We start from the raw sequence: 23,188 nt of genomic DNA, 5'->3' as shown, positions 1-23,188 counted from the left end.
AGGAAAGGCTTTGATGATCTTGAATTTATACTCTCATTTATCTTTCGATATTATGTAATTAATTCCTACAACAATAATAAAAATGAAAACCCTTTAAAAAGAGATTGATTTTGATGCCTTACTTTAAAATAATTTCCTAAAACATAATCAAATTGGAATATTCTATTTCTTTGTTAGCTAAAAGCAACATTTCCAAAAAGTGAGGTTTCAGTTTTCCAGTTGGAAAAGAAAAATTATAAACAAAAGGTCATGACTCTCACTTTGGAGAATATTTGAGTGATTGAGAATAAATGTTCCACCAAATGAAACAGATAACAAATAGTCACAATTTATTTTAAATACATAATCACTGCATATGTATGCTTGTGAGTTTCAAAGTACTCTGTGAAGATCCCCATCTCCTCAGTAGATACTGACTGCTAGTCTGGCTAGGTGAAAACCATATTATTATAGAATTTTTTGGTGCCAATTTTAAATACAGTTTTTTAAGACATTACATTTTCCACTTACAATACAGTACTTATAAAGTGCAATGTTATGTACCTCCCCTGTGCACAGGTTCCATATTCAAGTATTGAGATTGGCCAGTAGTTAACTCAGCAGCTCAAATTTAAGATGGCCACAGAATTTGCTACAAATTTGAGTCCTTCAATGTTTTAACTGTGTGGAACAATGCTACATCTATACTTGAGCTGACTTAGTCAACCTCTTCAATGGGGGCCCTGGGGAAGCTCCAGCAGAGAGGGGGAGCTCCACCATCAGGGAATCCACCAGGCATTCCTCCTGTACTCTGGTACAGCTTGGTAATTATGTGGTTGCAGACTTTCTCCAGATTTTGATGTTGAAATTCTTCCTTCTTCTGCATCTGATTCTTATCCAGCCAGTTGATAATTTTAATACCTTTATCAAGAATCTTCTGTTTGTCCTCAGTGTTAATCTTGCCTTGAAGTTTCTCATCTTCAACAGCTGCTTTCATATTAAATGCATAGCATTCAACTGAATTCTTGTATGACATCTTGTCCTTCTGCTTCTCATCTTCAGCTCTGTATTTCTCAGCTTCCTGGACCATACATTCAATGTCTTCCTTGCTCAAATGGCCGTTGTCATTAGTGATAATAACTTTGTTCTCCTTTACTTACTCTGGGCCACAAGAGAGACATTGAGGATGCCATTGTCATCAATATCAAAAGTGACTTAAATCAAAGGAACACCATGGGATGCAGGAGGAGTGACTGTGAGTTCAAACTTGCCAAGCAGGTTGTTGTCCTTGGTCATGGCACTCTCTCCTTGATAAATCTAAATAAGCACACCATGCTGGTTGTCAAAGTAGGTAATGAGGTCTATGTCTGCTTCCTAGGAATGGTGGGATTATGCTTAATGAGGACAGTCATGACTTTACCAGCAGTTTCAATACCAAGAAAAAGAGGAGTTGACATCCAAGAGCAGTAAATCTTGAACATTTTCAGATTTGCTTCCAGATAGGATGGCTGCCTGGACAGTTGTACCATAAGCAACAGCCTCATCAGGCTTGATACTTATTCATCTCATTTTCATTAAAGAAGTCTTGGAGAAGCTACTAAATCTTGGAGATACAAATAGAACCATGAACCAGGACAATATCATGGATCTGTGACTTGTCTAGTTTGGCATTTCCAAGGGCTTTCTCATGGAGTCTAGAGTGCCATGGAACAGGTAAGCATCCAATTCTTCAAATAAGACATGGAAAATGGAGGTACTGAAGTCAATTCCTGCAAAGAGAAAATAGATCTCAATACTGGCCTGGGTGCTGGAAGAGAGAGTATGCTTAGCACATTCACAAGAAGTATGGAGGCATTGGACAGTTCTATTGTTCTCACTGATGTCCTTCTTGTGCTCGTGCTTGTGCTTGTGGGTGAACTCAGTAATAAAATGGTTGACCATTCAGTTGTCAAAGGCTTCTCAACCCAAGTGGCTGGCTATGGCTGTACACCTAATGTCAGAGATTCCATTCTAAACAATGAGGACTGACACATCAAAAGTGCCATCTCCCAGGTCAAAGATCAGCATGTTTCTTTCAGCTCCAACCTTTTTGTCTATAAGCAGTAGCAGCAGCAGTTGGCTTACTAATAATTCTAAGTACATTGAGACAAACAATTGTTCCAGCATCTTTGGTAGCCTGATGCTGAGAGTCATTAAAGTAAGCTGGCACTGTGACCACAGCATTGGTAACAGTCTTTCCAAGGTAGGTTTCTGCAATTTCCTTCAACTTTATCAGAACCATAAAAAACACTTCCTCTGGATAGAAGCTTTTTGTCTCTCCCTTGTATTCTACTTGGACCTTGGGCTCATTCACCACTATGAAGGGCTGATGCTTCATATCAGAGTGGACAACAGTATCCTCAAATCTCCATCCAGTTAGATATTTGGCATCAAAAAACATGTTGCTAGGGGTTCATTGCAACTTGATTCTTTGCGGCATCACTGATCAAACATTCAGTACCAGTGAAGATGACATAGCTTGGAGTGGTTCCGCTTCCCCGATCATTGGCAATTATCTCTACTTGTTCATGCTGGAAAATACCCACACAACAGTTGGAAGTGCCAAGATTAATACCAACTGCAGGTTCTTTAGACATGTTTGCTTGCATATAGTCATGGCATGGATTGCGAAGACACAGGAATCCCAAAAGCTGTCACAATATTCCATGGGCCATTACAGGAATTTTTAAAAAAAATGCTTCAAAATTCCATCAGTGCACTTGACTTGATAGCCAAATTTAGCTGTAGTAGGAAGTACTTCTACTTTTGAGGTAAGATCTATTATTCGAGGCAAGCTATTGTTAACAAAATAATTCACTAAAAATCTGTTTAAAAATCATACTACTAAGTGATCTAATATTGTAGAAGCCTTAAAAATATTTGCTTTTGTTTCCAATTTCTTTACAATAATCAATACCTACTATAATGGCACCACTAATGATTATTATGAATATTCTTCACTAGATTTTAAAGGTAGAATATTCAGAGTGGAACTGTATGGTTTTGATTTCATGTTGTAAAATCCCAAGAGGGCAGCCACATGTTCTCATTAGCAGCACAGAAGAAAAGAACTTTAACTTAAAATAAAGCAGCTCCTATTCTCAAAACACTGCTTTTGCTCGATATTCTAACAAGGTGTTGCTCTCCTCTTTTATGAGTGACAAAGATGTAAAGTTATCATACATACTGTAATCTGGAGCTCACATAGACTTCATATCCTGCTAAAGTGTGACAGAGCCCACACTGCTTGTCCCGAGCTTCTGAACTTCATATGATGGGAAAAATAATCACCTGCTGTAATTTCTACTTCTCTTTTCAAGGTTCATTCCAATGTATCTTGCTCAACGGACCTTCTTGGGCCAATCAATTTCTACCCTTGGCTGAATCAATGTTTTAGATGATGTTTCAGTCAATGATGGACTGCATATATGGTCAGTGGTCTGGTAAAATTATGATGGAGCTGAAACATTTTTATTGCCTATTGATATAATTGTTGTAATGTTGCAGTGCAACAAATTAACTTTTCTAGGTTTAGATACTTTCCATTTTCTTACCGTTGCCTGTAATATTCAGTACAGTAACTTGCTATATGGGTATATAGCCTTAGGAGCAATAGGCTATACCATACAGCCTATGTGTGTAGTAGGTTATACCATCTATATTTGCATAAATACACTCTATGATAACCACACAATGATGAATTCACCAAAAATGCATTTCTCAGAACATATTCTCAGAATGATGCATTCACTTAAGGGACACATGACTATATTATTTTTAATAGTCTCATCATTGCTCTACTTTAACAAAAGGGATTTGGGTCCAACCTACTGGAACAGTATGAGCTCTTCAGTTAATATATCCTTATCTCATAATTTATCACCACTTTAGCAATCTTTTGCTGATTGCTAAATCAGATTAAGGGTTTATTCTCTATGTGGCCTCTATTTTTATATCATCCTTGCCAATTCCCAGCCTCATTTTAGCTCTTGAGCCAATACTGCTTCTGGGCATAAAGAATTAAATGTATTCTAGGCTAAAAATTCAGCAGTCTTGGCTGTCTGCCATTCTTTTAGTATCAGCTTTCTGTCTAACCTTCTTGCCTGTAGCCCAGCCCCTGCCATTTAACTGGCTTCAGTTTCACATTTCCCACCTAGCTGGCTGGCCTCTGAGTTCCCTACATCTAAGCCATGCCCATCACCAGAACCATGTGGCCCTGTGGTCTTTCCAGGCTTGCTCCACCGGCATTCTGGGTAAAGCCTGCCTACCCTGTATGACCTACCTTGCTGACAGCCCATGCCTACCTCTGGTCACAGCCTGCCCTTAGACACCTGAGGAGATGTGTCCTTGGTTGGCTAGATACTGTCCTGGCTCCTAGTGCTGGCTCAGCCCTCGAATGGCCTCCTTAGCCCAGCTGTGCCTCTTTTGCTCCACACTTCTGCCTAAGGAGCTTCTATTCTTAAACAACATCTGTAGCAGGGATTGGTAAGCAAGAGTTACAAAATTGCTATGTCTGTCCTATAGAAATATATTTTTTGAATTTTTTTTTGTATTTTGTATTTCTATTTTTTGGCTAGCACAATATTAACACACAGAGTTTCTCTCTCTCTCTCTCTCTCTCCTCTTTTCCTTCCTTCTTTCTTTCAATTGGCTACCAAAGTTACAAATCAAAAAATTTCACATTAAAAAACCAAAAAAAACAAAAACAGACTTCCAGCTGGCTTGAAGGTAGAAGTTGTAACAATGTTGGGTCCACATTGCCATATGGCAACATTCTTGACTCTTAAGATTGGGTATAAACTCTCTCCAGACATTACAGTTGCTACTGTAAACAACTGTCTTCCTTCTCACAGTGCAGCCAAATTTCCAGGATCTTGATCATCATGTTTGTCCTGTTGCCTTTTTCATAGGGAATATTTAAGAGAAAAATATTTAAATTTTATATCGAAGATTTAAGTTAATGTATCCTTTTACTGTTGACTCTAATAAAAGTGGGAAAACAAATAGTTGACCTAGAAACATGTTAATAAATAAACGAAAGTATATCTTTTAATGAAAGAGAAGACTATTTTTGATGTTTAATGTGCAACATTTCTGATATACCCTCAATTAAATTCACACATTCATATCATGCCCATTGTCATTTAAGCTTTTAACCAATATATATAATATAGTCCTTCAGGGAACAAGGATCAGGATGGCAAAATGATTTAAAACCAAGAAGATATACTGAAAATATTCAGATATTTAGTTAGAAAAGAGAAAACTTAGAAGGTCATAATAATCTTCACATACCTGATGAGCTGTCAGCAAAAAAATGAACATGTTCTGTGTGGTTCCACAGGACTGATAAAGGAAAAGAGTTGTAGGAAGATGTATTTTGGGTGTATTAAATAGCATGGAAAAAAACAGGATACAAGATCTTCATTCCCGGAGATGTGGAAACAGAACCTACAAAATATCTAGGAAATCTAATTTTCTTTCATCCCTAAATGTCTCATTTTTAAATACTAGAAGACAATATATTGAGAGGAGTGATTTTTTAATTCTTAGTTCTCTCTGAAGACTAGAGATTTATATATAAGGGAAAATACAGGAAGAACAAAGGTAGGAAACAGTTTTGAACATTTGATATTGTTTGGAGCCAGTGGAGACAAGAAACCCCTAACAATTTTGAAGGCACATGAGACCTTTTAAGTCTTATTAAGCTTTGAGAACCTGAGATTAAAATAGGGAAGAAGTAAATAGACTCACTTATTGATGATGACCTGGTTCTTGGGTTGGGTGGTGAGTTCAATAACATTTATTATATGCTTTATATTTTAAATAAATCTTTATATTTTACCCACCAGGAATACTGGTGCATAAAATAACACACACAAAAATCAAAACAATATTTAATTTCCTTCATGAGAGAATTGTCAAAAATTTTGTAGCTCAAGTGTTACAAAGAATGAGATTCTGATTCAAATCTACTGGTAATTAAAATCTCTACTTCATATGATTATCTTCTTGTTGAATGACTCAGGAGTGAATAAAGTCCTGTCTTTTTAATTTCTAGAGAAATCTTAAACTATTATTTTCTTTCCATTATTCCTGCCAGTGCTTAGGTTGTATCTCGTCAGCTCATGCCTGGACTATTTCAGTAGCTTTTGAAATGGGTCCACTCTCTTCTTTCTCAACTCCATCTGTCGTACAGCTGCCAGAGTTAAAATTCACTTATATCACTCCCTGCCTCAAAACTTCACTTACTCAAAGCTCCTTGGTATCAGCCTTCATGACTGTCCCTTGGGTTTCTTTGCAAGCATCCCTGCACAGTACACACCAGTTTTACCAAACTACTTACAGTTTCCCAAATAATTATGCTGATTTTTGCCTTGGAGTGACTTATTCCTTCTGCCTGGACCTTTTCCCACTTCTCTACCTCTGGCAACCATTCCACTCCTCTAGCTGGCTTAATATCTTCCCGTATTAAAATTAAAATCAAGCATTACCTCCTTGGTGAAGCCTTTCTCACTCTGACTCCTATTTAGCTACGGTAGATAACCTCTTCTGGATTTCCACTGTATCCAGTGTACACCTTAATTATCCAGCATTTTGTCTTAAACACTTTGCTTGTTTCCTTTAACAGCTTTAATGAACGCAAGGGTCTGGGACTTTTCTTAGTGAATTTTAAACACATGGCATAATGCCTAGGAAATGAAGGGCCTTCAATAAATATTTGGAAAAACAAAAGGAAAATTAACATTCTTAATATTGGTTTATTCGTTATATACAGTCTATAAACAATTATATAAGAAAAATAATAATGGATTTTACTTACTTCTTTTGAGACTGAAGATTAGTGAGGGTAGCAAAACAATCTTCTACCTCTTTTATCTTTATTAGGAAATATATATTCAAGACATGGTCCCCATTGAGATACACTGAGTTATTTCCAGAGAAATGAGTCATGAGTTCAACACGACTGGTAAAGCCTGAAAGCTTTCTCAACATTATTTCAGTGACAGTTTTGACATGCAGCGAAACCCATTCATTGTGATATGCAGAGGCAGAGAAAAATGATGGTAACAAACACCAAATGAAATTGAGTTTGAGACTGTGATAAGTAATGAAGGAACATGACTGCTGTGGGCTTTAAAGTTAAATTAAACAAATGGAAATACAAAAGAAAGGAATTAAAATTTTATTTCCAATGGTTAAAATGCTTCCCAAGCCCGATTTTCTAAGGATAAACCTCAATATCTTTTCAGTGATTCCACTTTGCAGTCCTTAAAATAATGAGGTAAATGAGGTAAATCTCTATTTGTTAGTGTACGGTAAGTTTAAAGAGATGTGATTGAGTGAAAGAAAACTAAAGTACAGCACAGTGTGTGTATATATATATATACACTTGTTAAACTTATACATATTATATACACAGACATGCATATATGTGTGTGTATACATATATGTGTGTATATATGTATACATATATACGTGTGTATATGTGTGTGTATATATGTGTGTATATATGTATACACACATATATTTAACATACCTTCATATACAGCCATAAAGAAGGGACCACACATATACAACTGTATGTATAAGTACGTTTAAAAATATAGACACGTATAATGTGTGTGTACATTAGTATCTATACTAGTATATCTATATCTACACTATAGGTACACAAGGTACCCATATACTTTGAATACCTTGTGTACCTATATCCAAATAATATGTCTAGAAAGATAAGATTCACAAATGGGTGACTGGGGAAAGAGCTTTAAGATTCTGATACTGGAGAAAAATACACTTCTTGTTGTTGACCTTTTTGTAGCTTGTCAATTTTAGACATATGAAGCATAAAAATTGGGGGGTGGGAAGTAAAACGTGAGAATGTAAGTAAATAAAACCAGAGATGATGGTGCAATTTAACTATTAACTTTATTTTTATTTTTAAATTATTTTATTTTATTTTATGTTTTAAAATTCTATGCTTCAGTTTTCTTTGCCATCTAAACACTGTGTGTAGAAAAATGATGCAAACACAAAACAAAACTACATTAAAAAACTGAAACCTTCAATCTCAAAATCTTAAATAATCAGTACAGCAGTAAAAATAGTAATTAGTAATTTCAAGATGATCAATGGATTTTAGGAATAGCATATTTAAACCAAAGTCTCTCCTCTCAAGAGATGGGAGAGTAAATGTGTTCAACATATGCATATGGAACGCTATATAAGATCATGATAAGATATTACAATTGGTGAATGTCAACAGGATTCAGAATAATGCTACATGTTTTTGATTATTACCTGCCATTGTCAAAGAAATGATCCTAAACTTTTTTTGTGTGTTACCAAAATATCTAACTTGTATAATATATTTTGATTTCTAAGGCTCCTCTTCTGAAGTTTAAAATGTGTGACCTTTCAAAGGGAAACCAAAAATAGAATGAATTACATTGTTCGACCATTTGCAAAAAAATCACCACACATACCAGTGTAGTAATAACTTGAAGATTAGAAGCATGGACTGCATGCGGAATCAGATAAACCTGGGTTTAAATCCAAATCTGCCATTTACAAACTCTGTGACCCTGAGAAAGCAACATCACTTCTGCAAGCCTCATTGTCCCCTTAAATAACAAGGCAAAAATATCTCACCAGGTTGCTTAAAAAATTAGTGGAAAAAATGTAAATAATATGTTAAGTCAAGTCAAGAAAATAAATTTAATATTATAGTAACAATACTTAATAACTGTTGTTAGAATAATCTGGTATAGTTTTTATGAAATAACTGAAAATCAAAAATTAGAGTTAAGCAACATGAGGAAAGTGGGTATCATAATAAAGGGAATGTATGTTTGGGAGCAAACATAAACCAGCTTTCTTTGCTGCTCTCCCTCAGGTTGACAGCCCATTTTTTTTTTTTTTTTTTTTTTTTTTTTTTTTTTTTTTTAAAGACGGAGTCTCACACTGTCACCCAGGCTGGAGTGCAGTGGTGTGATCTCGGCTCACTGCAACCTCTGCCTCCTGGGTTCAAGCAATTCTCGCGCCTCAGCCTCCCAAGTAGCTGGGATTACAGATACATGGCACCACACTCAGCTAATTTTTGTATATTTAGTAAAGATGGGGTTTCACCATGTTGGCCAGGCTTGTCTTGAGCTCCTGATCTCAAGTGATACACCTGCCTCAGCCTCCCAAAGTGCTGAGATTACAGGTGTGAGCCACCACGCCAGGCCTTACCTTGTAAACTTATCTTGATGCTTAACCTCTTTTGAAAACCAACTTTTAGGGATATAAAAAAGATTGTAATGGTTCATTAATTTCAAGATTATGAAAGCTAAAAGTATAAATTATGCATCCCACATGGCTACCCGGTAGTCATGCGTATCTATGCACACCAAGGGGTCAATTCCAAGTCTGACTGGGAGATGAAAAAAATGCATTACAAGTAATCCACACAATTGTCTCATAGATGATTGAGAATGTAATGGAAACAATGTCATTAAAATTTTCTGCCTCTTGCCCTTCTCATGGTGCTGAGACTCTGAGTCCTTTTTATGTCTATGATGGAGAACTTTTGGTAAATTGGTAAATTAGTATATAAACTTTTACATAAACATCTCAGGACACATCTCTCCAGCATGCCCACCCATATTACACAGATTTCCAATGAGGCATGGCATTTCTTATGCTCCTATAGTAGAATAGTATAATAAATAAATAAATACTTTCTGAATGAATTATGCCTACTGAAGAGGCTGAGAAAATATTAACTATTGCTTTTATGATGTCTTTGGTGAAACATTACAGAAGTCTGATTGTGAGGCCAGTGTTAGGGTACTTCAGGGTTTCTCAACATTGGTACTATTGACGTTTGGGGTGGAAAATTATTTGTTGTGTGTGTGTGAAGAGAAACATCCTGGTCATTGCAAGATGTTTGGCAGCATTTCTGGCTTCTACTGACTAGGTGTCCCCCAATTATGACAATAATAAATGTCTCTAGACATTGCTAAGTATCTCCTGGGTGGGAGACAAAATTGCCCTCTATTGAGAACCACTGGGCTATTTGTATCAATCAAGTTTTTTTTTTTTTTTTTTTTTTTTTTTTTTTTTTTTTTTTTTTTTTTAGAGACAGAGTCTTGCTCTGTCGCCCAGGCTGGAGTGCAGTGGCACGATCTCGGCTCACTGCGAGCTCCACCTCCCAGGTTTGCACCATTCTCCTGCCTCAGCCTCCCTAGTAGCTGGGACTGCAGGTGCCCACCACCACACCCGACTAATTTTTGTATTTTTCTTTAGTAGAGACGGGGTTTCACCACGTTAGCCAGGATGGTCTTGATCTCCTGACCTCGTGATCCACCCGCCTCAGCCTCCCAAAGTGCTGGGATTACAGGTGTGAGCCACCGTGCCCGGCTCAATCAAGTCATTCTTGCTACCCTAATCAGATCCAGTTGCTAAAACAGAGAGAGGATACTGTTGGAAGACAGATGGTCTAACTACTTATATCAACTCAGATTTTGTCACTGTGGCTTAAGATACCAAGAATAATGTGTGATTCTAGAACAACTTAGCCCACCATATTACATTGTAATCATTTGATGTTGTGGTTTTTGTTATACTTATTATTTCTTCTTGTTCTAGACTGTATGCTCTCTGAGGTCCAGGATCACGTTTAACTTGCTCCTGTTTGGCATCTCCAGTTCCTACAGTAGTTTTAGTTTCATGATAAATCACTTAGCATTTATTGAATTTATGAATGCACCAGGAATAACGATGCTTTTTCAGAGATTATCTCTGATCTTGAAGAGAGCTTAAAGTTGAAAATGGAAAGCCTATTCACTCAAGTATTTCTTAAATGCCTGCTATGAGAGACTCTGGGTTTACAAGAGTAAATATGTCTATGCCTCTATGGAGCTTACATTCTGCTGTAAGTCAAAAGGGAAAAGAGTGTATTAGTTAACAGTAAGTTCAAAATGGGCTAAATAGTATGAAGCAAATTAATTGAATAATGCTATAAGAATAGTCACATAGGGCTTGCTTTAAGTAAGGTGGCCAGTGAGGGCCTTTGGGTGGAGGGGGGCGCTGAGAGTAGGGAATCAGTTCAGGTAAGACCTTAAAGATAAGGAGACACTCTCTGTGATACAATTTAGGTGTTCTCTGGGTTCTCTGGGACCAGTATGTGCAGTCCGCAAGAAGAAGAGAGTTTGCTTCTCACATACACACATTGTTCCAGGCTCTGGGGCACAGTAGTGAAACGAGTAGACAACATCCTTATTATTATGAAGCTTACATTCTAGTGGATATCATGAGGTTGAACGGGTGGGTTGGCAATGACCAACTCTACAGGGCCTTTGAACTGCAACCTGTGATAGTTTACCATACAGGCTCTGAGAGCAACTACCTGGGTTTTAATCTTGGACTCAGTAGTTATTGCCTGGATTAACTTGGACAGGTTTCCTGCGTTTTCTGTGCCTCGGTTTCCTTGCCTATTCAATGACTATATTAGTAGTATTTACCATATAGGATGGTAGGATTAAATAAATAGATATAAATATTGATTATTAACTTTGGGCTTCATAATAATGCTAAGTTTAAGTGAAAAAGTAAGGCATTTCAAGGTTTTAAGCAGACAAGCGGTATGATCTGATTTACAATTTTAGAAGAGCTCTATTCCTTCTATATGGAAAGTTGAGTGGAAACAGCAGAGAGAGTCAGGAGGCTACTGCAGAAGGCCCAAGTAAGAGGCAACAGTGGTGTCTAGACAGAAAAGGCATTTTAGCCTTTTAGATACTTTAGGGGAAATTGAGTGTGAAAAGTGAAAGGGAAGAATCCAAGAACACACTGTAGTGTCCAACTTGACCCATTTAATGATTTCCTAAGGTGGAGAGACTCTGAAGAAACAAAATTGGGCAGATATTCTAGAATGTAACATTAACTGTTTTAGTTCAGTCCTTTCTGGGAATATGTGAGTAGATGATGAGTGAGTACTGGGCCATAGAAGTGGTGAGAGTAAATGGTATTCCTTAGGAAGATGTGTGGAGATAAAAAGGAATAGAGATGAAAAGCAAGCTCTGAGAAACACTTTTAATAATGGATCAGGGAATCCTGAGGTTACGGAGAATCACATCCAGATAGAATCATGAAAACAGAACCTGTCTGTGAGACTGACATAGGGAAAGCAGGAAACATGATACAGGGAATGTAACATTTCTTACAAACAATTTCTGCTGTAAGTGGTTCACAGAAGTACTTATTAAAAGAAGATGAACACCTCTGTGGAGGTTTGTGGACCTGAGGGAGTAAAGGAAGTGTGGAACATGAAAGGAAGGACAAAGAGAAAAGGGAACAGAATTATGATGACTGCAGAACCAGCTACAACAGCTCAGGCCATCTAGAGAAGAGACTGATGTCTATGACCAAGTGAAGTGCAAGAAGTAATGCTGACAGTGAACATCAACAGTTGGGGCATATTCTGTAAGTCTTGGTCAAAGACTAGGAGAAGTTTTAGACTCCCAAGAAGCAGATGTGCCTGGAGGAAGGGCTCCTGCAAACCTAATTCTGGCAGATGAAAAGGAATGGGTTAGTGAAGTAATAAGAACCTGAAGATAAAATGTCTGTGGCATCTCAGAGATTGTGAAAGCCAAGGAAGGAACCTGAGATCAGAATTCCAGATACACACCATAGATTTAGGTATATGGATTTCAAAATGATTACATGGCAAGAAATTCTAGGAGAGGATGGTTCAGGAGAGATGGGAAGTCAGAAATGCATAAAATATAAAAAATCTTGCCTTAATTGTGTGTACATCTGATGTCAGGGAAGGAAAATAGGAGGGAGAGAAAGAGAACTTAAGGGGGGATATTTACTGACAGTAGTACCTTTAAAAATTAAATCATGCAAATTAAAAATATATATTTGGCCATTTGTGTATAAACTCTGACATCCTAATAGAATAAACAGTTTATAAATGCTACATTAGATTTAAGATAATTACATTCATCTGTTTCTAGTTCACTATCAAATTTTCTTGGCATAAAAATTTGTGAAACTTAGTCTTTTAAAATAATTATAACAATATTTTCCTATCAAAATATATATCAAGATATAATTTTTCTCTATGAGATTTTGCTATTTTCATGACTCAGTATGTGTTCATTGTTAGAAATGAAAAGATTTTCTTGGAACAAGCACAAAACATTACTTTTGTATTAAAATATCCATAAATATAAAATTTCATTTTACTCGAGATTCAGAGGAAAAACATGTCAAATGTTACATTTTATGAATACTAGTTTATATGTGTACAGTGCTTGATGGCTTTTAGAGGACTTTCATGTGCTTTCTTTCATTGGCTCCTTATGGTCACTCAGGCAATGTGGTTTCATCCATCTTTTACTGATAAGGAGAATGAGGCTTCGAGTCTGAGGTTTCCTACAAGAACACACAACTAGTAAGGGGCAGTGCGAGCTCCAGAATTAGAGCTTCTGACAGATGGTCCATTGTTCTTTCCATTACAATGTTTTTATGACAAAATTTAAAATTATTTAATATTCATTTTCTAAATTGCTATGTATATTCATATTATTGTGTCTCTAAAGTAGGATAAAGGCCTAAAATTTTTATTAGTTTTATAAATAGCACATGTATAATCACATAAGGGAAAATTACTTGTCTTGCTACTTAGAAAGCTAAACAGGACAATAAAGGTCTTGTGTGCTATAAATTAACTTGTGCCATATAAAGAGGAAGTATTTCCAACAAAGCCAAGTGATCCAGTTGCTCACCTAAAAGTTTGCACCTTACATATGTGCAACTAGTGGCATATCATGGGTAGAGATTCTGGTACATCATGTTACCACCATGGCACACCATGAGTAGAGATCTTTGTGAAACCAGTCCTTTTAGAGGAATTCCATGTTTTGGGTTGGCCAAATGTTGCTCATTAGATGGAAATGAGACCTTCCATCTAAGCTAAATTGATGATGCTATCTTGTATTAATGTTATATTTTGGGCATACTAAGTAATGGAGAACAATACAACAAAGACTTGTACACCATCCACAAAATTGGTGCTGATTATCTTGAGGAAACTTGGCACACAGGGCTTTCTGTGTCCACCCTAGTTTCTATGTGCATCACTAGAATTGAGTAGATAAATGCTTGCCTGAGCACATTTCCTACCGTATTGGCTAACTACAATAGCCATAACATTGAGCATTCTCTACGCAGACCTGTCGAAAACAAGGAAAAAAAAAAACACCTCACATTTTTGTCAACATACACATGCCCATGATCTCACTTTGACGAGAAATAAAGTTCATTACAGAAACATTTTAACCACTTTATAAAGGTATTATTGACATGTAAATAGCTGTCCATATTTAATGTATACAATTCCATGAGTTTGGGAATAAGTATACACCTGTTAAACCATCCCCACCATCACAGACTTATACACGGCCACAGACATATGTATGACCTTCCCAAATTTCCTACCATTTCTTTTAATATGTTTTTTGTATTAAGAACACTTAATATAAGATCTACTCTTAGCAATTTTAGGTATGCAACATAGTATTATTAGCTATAGGCACTATGCTGCATAAAGGATCTCCACTTATCTTGCATAATAAAGTTTATGTTGTTTGACCAGCATCTCCCCATTTTCCTCTTCCCTTAGCCTCTGGTAATTACCATTCTACTTGCTCCTATTTTTTTGTGTCTGGCTGATTTCACTTAGCATAATGTCCTCCAAGTCCATCCATGTTAGCACAAATGGCAGGACTTCCTTATTTTTTAAGGCTGTATAGTATTCATTATTTACACATACACACACACATCATAACATGTATATATGCGTAGATATGCATGCCTGAGCATATGCACGTGCACACACATACACACACACGCACACAGAGACACATACACATTTTCTTTCTCCACATCTTGGCTACTAAAAATATTTTTTAATCTTGTTCATCTCTTGAGAGAATTTTTGAAGGAGATATAATTTGTTTTTCTCTATGAGATTTTGCTATTTTCATTACTCAGTATGTGTTCATTGTTAGAAATAAAAAGATTTTCTTGGAACAAGCACAAAACATTAATTTTGTATTAAAATATCCATAAATATAAAGTTGGGATATGTTTCCTTCAAACTTTGTGAATAAATTAAAGTTGCAAATTGTCAGTGAAGCAGTAATAATTTAGGTACATACTTCCTTACTTCGTTGATAAGGTGCTGAAATTGTACCTTTCTGCTATATTTTAAAGCATATATTTATAGAATTGAGAACTCTAATAGTGCATAATCATAATAAAGCATCCCACGCTTTAAAATAATATTCTTTAGAATAGAACAAAATCTTGTTAATTCATCTTCATGGAGAAAAAGCATCAGAAACAGGTGTTAATCCTTAAGAAGCTGATGGTATGATAGCAGTTTCAACATCAGGAATTTCTCACTGACCTAAGTTTGAGTTCTTATTACTTTTGTGACTGTTCAGTTTTCCTAATTTATGACTTAACAATGGTCTAAGTGACATGAAAATAGAATAAAACAAAGTGCGTTTATCCATATATTTACAGCAAATGACTGCTATCAGATCATAACTGAGAGCAAGATATGTTCTAGAATGTTTACGGTATTATTAAAGAGAAATTAGGGTTTAGCAGAAATAACATGGGCTTAGAGTCAGACAGACCCAGGATGCAACCCAGAATCTACATTTACTAACTAGACCAGTGTCTTAGCCTCTCTCCTCTCCTTTTTCTTCTGATTTTACATGAGGATATGCTTCTTCACTTGCAGGTTTAGTGATTCGAAATAATGTGGGGAAGTGTCTGGCACAGAGCATGGCATGAAATAGGGGCTTAATTTGGAAATATTATTGGTATAATTACTCACAGATTGAGATGGAGAAAGAAAGGCTAAGTCTATGATGATTGGCTCAAGAGAAAAATGTGGCACGATCTACACTAATTCATGTTACAGCATTTTTGTCCATTACAGTATATTATACACCTGGAAAACAAAGCTGCTGTTTGATTCAGATTAGATTCTCAATGGTGTCCACATATGTATCAGAGGAAAATAGATACAGCCTTTCCCAGGAGATGCCAATATCTTTCATGTCTCTGAAACATGTTTCACTTGGTGCAAAGCCAAAAAGCATTAGCATAGCCACACAGGCCATGAGCACCAGAAACTCAGCAAGGCCCTTGCCTGCATCTGTTCAGAGTCAGACAGAGGTGGCTCACTAATGGGGTAGGAACCAAAGGAAAGAAAAACAATGACAATGTGACCCTAAATTCTGGGTTTATGCTTTTCATTCTTGGGTAATTATAGAGGTGCCTCTTTAATTCTTAAAGTGTCTTGGTTTATATGATATCATCATGCTACCACTAAATTAAGTGACAGAAAAGCCCCAAAAATGAAATGAGAATGATTCAACCATTCAAGTTTTAGTCTATTAGAGAAAAACATAAAATTATAAGATGCATTTTTCAGTTTATAGACAGAGCAACGTCTCTCTGTCTCTGTCTCTCTCTTTTTTCTTTCTCTCTCTGTTGCTTCTTCTCATTCTTGCTCTCTCTACCATAACAAAATTACAAGCCAATCTTATCAATGCAGAGAAAAAAAGACAAATGGACACTATTCTTACCAAGAAGTTCCACCTAATACCATGAGTATAATTATGTCTTTATTTATTCAGAGTTGGTTAACTGAATGAATGTAAACACAAGCCCATCATATTGCATAAAGATTTGGAAGCAGAATAGTAAGATAATCTAATGTTACAGCCTAAGACCTACCTTTTTTTTTTAACTCAGCTTATGTAACCAATAATCATTCATCTATTTTCCTTCGGTAAGGTTAATAAGCCCATCAGAGGCCATCCAGCAGGAAATCAATACACACATACTTATCAAGTACCCACCATGTGTTAGGGACTCCATATTGATAAGAAAACTCTCCCAGGGGCAGACATGAAATAGGTACTCATGCAACCTCAAAATGTGATTATTAATTAGAATAGCATTCATCAAGGAGCAATAAAAAAGTATATAAAAAGGCATTGCAAAAACCATATCCTAGGTATTATTACAATGACCAATACCAGGTATGTCAAGCATGTAAAGGAGACACTCAATTGAGAGCTGCGAAGCTACATTTGGTTTAAAAGGTCTAATGAACTGTGCCCATTTTATTATGGAGTGGGAAGGATGGCACTCCTGAGACCAGTTTGCACAATCATAAGAGATGGAGTCATAAAATACAAAATTCAGGCTTGTTATCCAAGGAAATCTTAGTAGTCATTCTCATGAGAGCAGCTTTCTGGGATCACTTACCTCTTTTGCTTTCAGTTTTGCCACCATCAAGTCAACAGATTTACAGGCAGACAAACCTGTTTCCAAGTGATCATCACAGTCATGTATAGATTTGGGTTCAGAATAGGGATCAAGAGGCTAAATTTTGATGCCGTTATTCTTATGTTAATTAGGTATTAACTTGGAGTTCATCATTATCTCTATACTGAAATTTTATCATGTATAGCTCAGCATTTCATTTCCAACCCTTACTCTTGTTCTCTAATGATGAGTTGAAAAAGAAGAGAACAGCAGTATAACTAATATTAAATCAATCTATCTATCTATCTATCTATCTATCTATCTATCTATCTATCTATCTATCTGAGACTGGATCTCACTCTGTTCCCCAGGCTGGAGTGCAATGGCATGATCACAGCTCGCTGCAGCCTCAATTTCTTGAACTCAAGCAATTTTCCCATCGCAGTCTCCTGAGTGGCTGGGACTACAGGTGTATAGCACCATGCCCAGCTGATTTGTTTAATTTTTGGAAAGATGAGGATTCAATCCGTCCAATCTTAAGTGATAACAACAGGATGTGAGCCATGGTTGCAGGACAGTGTCTTAAGGGCCAAAATAGCTCCACATTCTCTAAGCCCACCTTGTCCTGTGAGCTTCAACTTGCATTTTCTGTCTTCCTTCTGTAATCTCTGCAGGAGTTCAAGAACTCCCGAGCTCAAGCAATTCTCCCCCTCGGCCTCTCAAAGGCTTGGGATTACAGGCATGAGCCATCATACCCGGCCAATACATTTAGTTTTTAACAAGCATTTTCTCTGCTAGAATCTTTACTGGCATTGAGAGCAAAATATGAGAGGTGCCTTAAGAATAAGGAGAGAGAAATCACACTTGGAGACAAATTTGAAGAGCTGCATTTTTTTAACGTTTTTTCTGTTATTATACTTTAAGTTCTGGGGTACATGTGCAAAACATGCAATTTTACATAGGAATAAATGTGCCACGGTTAAGGAATAAAAGTTCACTATGTGCTGGGAGCAGTGGCTCTCGCCTGTAATCCCATCACTTTGGGAGGCCAAGGTGGGTGGATTGCCTGAGCTGGGGAGTTCAAAACCAGCCTTGGGCAACATGGCAAAACACTGTCTCTAATAAAAATACAAAAAATTAGCCAAGTGTGGTGGTGGGCGCCTGTAATCTCAGCTACTTGGGATGCTGAAGCAGGAGAATCACTTGAACCGAGGAGGTGGAGGTTGCAGTGAGCTGAGACCATGCCATTGGACTCCAGCCTAGGCAACAGAGTGGTCTAACACAGGAGTCCTCAAACCCCAGGCCACAGACTGGAAGGTGTGTTAGGAACCTGGCCGCACAGCAGGAGGTGAGCAGCAGGTGAGCATTACAGCCTAAGCTCTGCCTCCTGTCAGATCTACAGTGGCATCAAATTGTCATAGGAGAAGGAACCCTATTGTGAACTGTGCATGCGAGGGATCTAGGTTGTGTGCTCCTTATGAGAATCTAACGCTTGAGGTGGAATAGTTTCATCCTGAAACCATCTCCCCTACCGGTCCATGGAAAGACTGTCTTCTATAAAACTGGGCCCTGGTGCCAAAAAGGATGGGGACTGCCATTCTAACAGTCTTATTTGAAAAATCAGCATATTCATTAGATTGAAAATGGTGAATTTAAAACATACTCTCTTTCTGAAACAGTCTTCCTATTTGGCGCTCAATAGAAATGTTTCCAAATTACTATAGTCTTATTTTTTACATAGTGGCAACTATATAAAATTAATCTCTTATTTTATAAATATCCGATGGAAATGTTTTTAATTAACGGCTCTATTTAACTTGCGTTGTTTTTCTTGCATCTTATGGATGCAGGGGTCATACCTACTAATTCAAGAAATGGCCAATAGGAAGAATTCTAAAATATTTGTTTCAAGAATATAGAATGTAAAGATGACAAATACCTAGTATCACTAAAACTTTCCCATATGGTCAGTAAACATCATCTCTCTGGACAACTGAAGTGAGAGAAAACAGACCCCAGAAATGGACTCCCTATTTTAGTCATTTTCTCATGTTATACATAGCTTCTAATATGTGTTGTTATGAAAGAACATTTATAAATGACATGAAGAAAAACACATTTATGCTTTAAAAAGCTTATTCCTGGCTGACAATAAGATTTTCTTTTTTAATTGTTAAATATTTAGGCAAACCAAAATATTTACGTTTACCTGGAAAAAACAAAAACCTCTTTCATTTTGGAAATGCCATAAGCAACATTACCCTTATCCTAACAGCACAAAACTACTGGCTGTTGTGCATCACTGACTGTGGGACTGTCTGAGCACCTCCCTTCCAAGGTGATACAAACACTATCTTCAAGATAGTGTTGTTAGAAAGCTGAATGCCGCCTTTGTGCTACTTGCTACAAGCTTTTAGAGGATAAAAATGTATACTTATTTTTCTTTTATTTTCCTTCCCAGAAAGGCATCAGAAGAAAGCCTAAGTGTGAAATAATACTCATCATTAAGAAGTAAAGAGCCACACAAATCAACAGTTCAGCTTAGATTAGATTAATCTCTTATTTTGCCCAAATATTATCTTAAAGTCTGAAAAAATGTCTAATTCAACTAAGAAGAAATTTACTCTAATAATTATATAAAGAGAGGAAAACAACAAATATAAGAACAAATTGAAGAATGTCTAAATCTGCTGTTATCACAGACTGATTTTCTACATGTATGCATGTATGTATGTATATACGTATATATTTGTTGAGCTATTATATCAATTGTTTACTTATTAATTCATGTATTCATGTATATTCTGGCAAGTCACAGATATTACTGACTTATAGACTAACAAATGAGCATGGGGTCACCTAATTCAGTGTACTCACTCATATTTCCTCGGGTAGGGCCTTTACACAAAGTAAGCACTCAATAGATAGATGCTGGATTGGTGAACTCTGCAGCTGAGGGTGCTGAGCCCAAACGGACATGCCCAGGATCACTCAGCCATGAATGAGGAGGGCCAGTCTCTGGTGGTCAGCCCATTACAGGTTCTATTATGCCCAGCCTCATCCTCCTTAGCAGCCTCACTTTCCTATTTCTGAAAAAAAGATACGCAATTTGGAGAAATACATAGCTCAACAAAGCAATGTGTTTGCCCTCATTCTTTTTCTATCACCAGTGATAAAGGATACACTTTTTGTTTTAGTTTTTTAAGGGAAAACATTGAAATGAATAGTTTCAAGTATACTAAACAATACTGCTGCCCTAAATTCCCCCTCAAATTACATAAATCTCAGAGTATACAAATATTCGAGAGTAGTTATTTAATATGTGATGTGCCCCAAGTATCTATGTTTCTGTGCTACTGTGGAGGTCATGCTTTATTATTAGAGCTACAAGGAAGCTCCAGGAGAAATGCAGGAAGCTCCTTTAATAGATTTACACTCTGGCCCTGAATTTCAAAAATGTTTACCTGTGGTAAAATACAATTCACAACTCTTCATCATTTTACCTTTACTTGGCATCATTTCTCTAAATACATTAGAAAAATGGGTTTCTAGGTCTCTAGTGTGTATGAAATATAGCTTTATCCTTCCTTCTCATGCTTCCATTTACCCATCCAGTCAGCATTTATTCATGCAGCCCCTATTATATGCTAAGAACACGATTAGATTTTAGAACCTGGGCATTCAAAGTATGGATCAGCAGCATCAGTACCCAGAATCATTGAATCACAACCTACATTTTAAAAGACTCCCCCAGCTGACTCACATGCACATTAAAGTTGGGGAATCACTATAAAGACATAGCCCTACCCTTGGGATTTACAGTCTATCACAGGAAACAGCCAGGGCCGCAGCCAGCCCAAACGGAACAGTAGGGCACACATTGAAAAGATGCTGATCCCCAGAAGGAGGAAGCCCTGTGGGCACATGCACTGGCAAGTGGAGGAGTTTTTGTACAAATTAGAAAAAGAAGTCTCTTCCATCCCACATACCTAGACTCAGGGATATGGAAAGCGGTGTGCAGGCCACTTCTAACATTTGGTTGCTCTGTGCAACCACCAGCTTTTACTGTGTGTCCCTGAAATAGTCATGTTTTCTCCCTCCCTCACTCCTTCTCTCTCTCTCTTTTTTTGTTTTTCATTGTTCCAAGCTCTTTTATTAATCTTAACTCATTTAATCCTGACAACAAACCTATGAGGTAGGCATTATTATTACACACTTTTCACACTATGAAACTGAGGAATAGAAGTTAGTTAAATAACTTGCCATAGGTCGCACATACAACCAGTAAGTGGTAGATGGGGGACGCAGTCACAGGTAGTTTGGGTCAGGGTCAGCTGTGTTCACAACTAGCGTTAATGAAGACAGACCTTACAATTTTGTCGGTTTTTTTTTTTTTTTTTTTTTTTTTTTTTTTCAGAAATTGGCATGCCACATTTCATTCTCTCTTTTTGAGAGATTGATTGTTTTCCCTAAGAAGCTGATAATATATTATTCTGGGAAGCCTGAGTGTTATCTTACAGGCTACAGAGAACACTACAGGAACAGTCCAAGTTGTGCTATTATCTGGCTTAATTTTCAGGAATATGACCCTGGTAGCAATAAAAGAAAAAAAAATGGCAGGAATGTTTGAAGGAAGTCCCTAAAACTATGTAGGCAAGAGATAATAAGGCTCTGGAGGAGGTGGTGGGCCCCAAGCAGCAAGGCTGGAAGACTCTCCCTATAAATGGGCACGTGGGTGAGAAGGGGAGAAGTGAAAGTTTATACTTTCTTTTTTCGTCGATTTTTAAAATTTTATATTTATGTTCTTTGAGGTTATATGGATGGGTTTGATAGTTTAATTTATGCTTTTTAAATTGAATATTTAAATGTATATAGTAATCTGAGGATAGCAAGTGAATGTGGAATTAAAAAGAATAAAAGGAAAAAGAAGCAGACGCAATGTCATGTTACTCCTTCAACATTTTTAGCGAATGAAATAAATTTTAAATAGATAGGCTACCTTTTATTTATTTTTTCATGGGTATGAGAACATGCTTTCTATTTTAATTTGCCTTTCTGCGTAGATTAAAATTTCCCTTTGAGGCAAATGATATTAAGAGGAGTGATGGTAAGTAGAAAAGAAAACAAAAGGAATAAAATATTCTATCAAATTAGGGGAAAAGCCTGTCTTTCCTTTAGTTTTGTGATCATTATTCAAAAATTAGTTATTGATCCTGGAGTTTTCTAATTTAGGAAATGACACGAATGCTGAGTCAAGAATATAAGCAATGAACCTCTACAAAGGGAAGATAACCCCTTCAGTTGAAAGTCTCAGGTTAAATATGTCAAGGAGAAGCCTGGAATACAGACCAGGTGCTGCTCCCAGTGGGAGAGGGAAAAAAGTGGCCATGGGGAGCACCTCCCTGCAACCTGAGGCCCCTCAAAGCTGTTTAGCACACTAAATACTCACGTAATGAATCAAGCATACAAAGAAACAGGATGTTTAGCACATCTCTATCTTCCTCAAGCAGGCACCTTTCTTACTCCTGCAATCATGGCTACAAAATGTTGTGTTTGTAGAAACAGTCTGGGAAATGCTGAACTGCACAGAAAGGTAGTCTAGAGGAAGGAGCATCTGCTTTGAAGTCAGTCAGTCCTGAGTTGGAGTTCTGGATGTCTACTTTCTAAATGCAACCTCGGGCCTACTACATATCCTCTCTACACCTCAGTTCCCCTACCTGTACAATGAGAGGGTCTGATACCCTCGTCTAGGGGTCAAGGTAGAACGACCACATTTCCTCAAGTTCCTAGGATAGTGTTTGTTTATACCCTTTGCCTCTAAGTC

The 23,188-nt window shown here is 37.0% G+C and overlaps 1 protein-coding gene and 1 pseudogene across 1 annotated transcript in view; both read right to left on the bottom strand.

The window, feature by feature from the left end:
* The window catches only part of CHSY3 (chondroitin sulfate synthase 3), a 276,977-nt gene that overhangs the window by 40,071 nt on the left and 213,718 nt on the right, over nucleotides 1-23,188 (bottom strand). The window lies entirely within an intron of this gene.
* Nucleotides 698-2,615, bottom strand: LOC101179103 (annotated as a pseudogene).

The sequence above is a fragment of the Nomascus leucogenys genome, chromosome 2, assembly GCF_006542625.1.
Source record: "Nomascus leucogenys isolate Asia chromosome 2, Asia_NLE_v1, whole genome shotgun sequence".
Classification (NCBI taxonomy): Eukaryota; Metazoa; Chordata; class Mammalia; order Primates; family Hylobatidae; genus Nomascus; species Nomascus leucogenys.
This window is presented reverse-complemented; position numbering and strand designations above follow the sequence as displayed.